The following is a 3,518-nucleotide window of genomic DNA, read 5'->3' as shown; positions in this document are numbered from 1 at the left end:
ATATATATATATATATAAAGTACTTCCTTCCAAAAAGAAGGTCTCTACTTACAAAGTAGTGTGGATAATGGTTACTAGAAAGCAGTCTGGATGAGTGGTACATACAGAATGAAAATAACACGGAGAAGCCAGTTACAAAAACCAGAGGCCAAAATCTGCCCTATTTCCCTAATGCTGTATTCTTGGCTGACCAATAGCCTCAAAATTTTCAAATCATTGTATCCTAAAATACAGTAACTTAAAATGTTATTTTTTTTCAAACACTATAACAATTAGTTGTCTAGGTAATGAATGCTGAATTACAAAAATATATTAAATAAATCCATACATTTCTTACAAGAAACCAGTAAATTTAAAATGCAGACATATAAGTTTACCTTCCAGCCACGTGTAGAATGATTCACCTTTAAAAAACAAAACAAAACACAGACACACAGACACACAGACACACACACACACAGACACACACACACACACACACACACACACACAGATTTGGGTTAAAATATTTTGAACAGTCATTTACAAATCAGAATAAATTAAGTGTATAAAATATTTCCTATGACAGACCAAGGAATATCTCTAGAAATGGCTACTGCTTCATATGAAGTAGAGAAATAGGCATATGGTTCTAGAAAATAAAACCCCAAAGTAATTTAAGTAACTTTTGGACAATCTTCTTATAAATAATATTTAAGCAAAAAATTTTAAGATAACATTTCAAAATATTATATAAATCTTATTCATTAGAAGGCTTAAACAAGTATAGAGGGTGAAAGAGCTTAAAAATATTAAATTTGCTTTCGTTAACCACCACAGAACTCCTTAAAAATTCTAGAAAAAACACTGAATTATAATACAAAAATCAAATTAGTAATTATTCCATTTTTTCCTGAGCAGTAAAGCTATGTGTATCTCCTCAATTATCTAAGACTACTAAATTTCAAGGGGTAATTTTAAAATCCCTTAATTTTCAAGATAATTTTTCAGAAAAGTCAATGACTAGAATACAGAGGGACATGACTTAACTACGTACTAATGTTAAAAGATCTATTTCTAGATCAGTACTGTTCTGAGAGGAACAAAAATGACGGTCAGTACAGATCAAAATAGTTACTACACTTTGTGAGTTACTTATCTTTATTTTAATTAAGAAAAGCAAAGCCTAAGAAAAACGCAACACATAGATGAGCCGAGCCAGGAGTCTAGGGGATAAATGAGACGGTAGGGAATTGCTCTGTTTCCTGCGAGTCTTCACACTTCGCAGATGCACACAAACGTCTTCCCACAGATTAATGCCTTCAACACACTCTTCCTAAGGGCCATTCATCATGATCTCACTGTTTACCTGAGAAACCCCAAATGCTATCAGGAAAAGTCGAGTTCCCAAGGCCTCAATAATCTGGCCTCCCATGTTTCTAACTTAAACCACTGCTATTTAAAGTCTTCTTTACTGCTAACGGGTCTCCCCAAGCATGCTTGATTCTTCCCTTTGCAACTCCTTGGTCCATGCCATTTTCTCCTAATAGCCCACAGGATCCAATCCTACCAGCCTACATCTGTCCCCTTACTCAAAACTCATCTCCAACGCCACTTCCTGTAGTAAGCTCTGCAGACCCCTCCCATGAGACAGGATCTGTCCACCACCTACTGCTCTAACTATGTATGTGCAGCACTTCCTATCACCACGTGCAGTGCTGATCCTTCCTGCCATACACTGCCAGCTCCGGGAGGGAAGGCGTCGTATTGTACACATATTTCTATCCCACACAATGCCCATCACTGTATCCCTAAACACAGAGTAAGTAAACATCCATTTGGAATAATTATTTTGACTGTTTTGGGGCAATTTATTATGACTGATACTCATCTGGTAACCTGGAGTAACCAACTGTTGATAAATCACTCTTCACCAGATTATTACAATAACTGAGGTTATAAATTACAAAGTCAGTAAGAAAATAGTCACAAGGCAAATTATCTGGTAAAACTATCTTACCTTCTCTCCATTTCTTCACAACATATTTTAGTAGATTATAATAACCAGATAATGGGGAAGTTGGAATGTAATCCTGGTTTCTATGCTAAATATTTAAGTAAAAGGGAATTTATAGTTTTTTTTAAACATAGGGTAAATTTACATTATAAATCTCTTATTTATTTTTTGTCACCAGTGATTGGTAGCTATTTCTGAAAAAAATAGGATAAACATTTTCTTTTGAATTAAATAGAGGAAAAATCAAATTTTGATCATTAAAAACATTTCCTCTGCGCTTGCGGCATACCCAAACACAAGAGTTTTAACTCACCATCATCTTCTCCTGAAAAAAGAAAACAGTAAACAAGATTTTAGAAGCCACCCCCCACAGTTCAGATTCCAATTCTATTTACTTTAGTATGGGATTAAAACTTACTGTGTGTTAAACTATCAATTATATCACGAACCTTGGTCAGGGTGATGAGAGAACAGAAGGCAAGCTGAGGACAGAGCAGAAGCTGACACCCCAAAACCCCCCACTCCAGATGGGATATATGTGACATTCCTCAGGCAATAGTTAATTTATGGAGATCACAATCCTGCAGGACCTGACTCTCCCTCAGTTTACAAATGTCTTAGCAATCTACAAAAACAAAGCATTTCTATCAAAAACCTAGCTTCTGGAAGGATATGTAAATACAATTAAATGTCCTTACAACCCACAGCCCATTGACAGACAATTGAAGCAGGACAAATATAATGCTCCTTCGGGAAACTCCCAACTATCTTCATGCTAATGCCTTGCTAGTGGGGGAAAAGAACCTTAACTTGACAATGGCCAGGCCTTCAGTATCCTGTGAGTCTTCTTTAACATATGAAAATCCTTTTGAAACCCAATACCCAGCATTGCGCCAGGACCCTTGGGACGGGCCCCTCTGGGGCCGACCTAGGGTTAGGGTTAGCCTCCAGGAGGCTGGCAGGCCCAATCCAATGGCTTTGCGGTGAGCAGAGTGGCAGGCCGATGTGAGGGTGAAGGGGATGGGGAGCATGGGCCCAAGGGTTGGCAGGGGGGCCATCAAATGTCACCAGGGGCTTGGGGGGCCCTGCCCGTTCTCCCGCCCTGAATGTTCAGCGGCGCCCTGAGCGGCCCGGGTGGTGGCGCGTCGGCAGTCTGAGTCCGGCGCTGTGGCTCAGGGGGCCCCAATCCCTGGCACTGTGGCGCCAGGCCTCTTGGGAGGGGCCCCTCGGTGGCCGACCTAGGGTTAGAGTTATGCCCCAGGAGCCCTGCATCCCCGATGCGCCGGCTTTGCAGAGAGTGGAGTGGCAGGCTGAGGTGAGGGCGTGGGGGAGGGGGAGCGTGGGCCCAAGGGTTGTGGTGCTGGGCACCATTGAAGGTCTCCGTGGGCTCGTGGATCCCTGCCAGTTCTCCCGCCCTGAATGCTCGGCGGCGCCCTGAGGGGCCCAGGTGGTGGCGTGGCGGCAGGCTGAGGAGCCAAGGTGCCCTTCAACAGATGACTGGATTTAGAAGTTGTGGTCCATA

The 3,518-nt window shown here is 41.5% G+C and overlaps 1 long non-coding RNA gene across 1 annotated transcript in view; it reads right to left on the bottom strand.

Annotated features, from left to right (window-relative positions):
- LOC117799614 overlaps nt 1–2,321 on the bottom strand; it is a 4,594-nt gene extending 2,273 nt beyond the window's left edge. Inside the window, exons 1-2 of the long non-coding RNA XR_004622992.1 lie at nt 2,310–2,321; nt 378–404 (exon numbers count right to left, since the gene is read on the bottom strand). This is a non-coding gene — a long non-coding RNA (uncharacterized LOC117799614). The remainder of the gene's footprint in view (nt 1–377; nt 405–2,309) is intronic.
- Between the last annotated feature and the right edge of the window lie 1,197 nt (nt 2,322–3,518).

The sequence above is a fragment of the Ailuropoda melanoleuca genome, unplaced genomic scaffold (assembly GCF_002007445.2).
Source record: "Ailuropoda melanoleuca isolate Jingjing unplaced genomic scaffold, ASM200744v2 unplaced-scaffold5383, whole genome shotgun sequence".
Lineage (NCBI taxonomy): Eukaryota > Metazoa > Chordata > Mammalia > Carnivora > Ursidae > Ailuropoda > Ailuropoda melanoleuca.
Note: the sequence above shows the minus strand (reverse complement) of the source record. Positions and strands in the feature narration are given on the sequence as shown.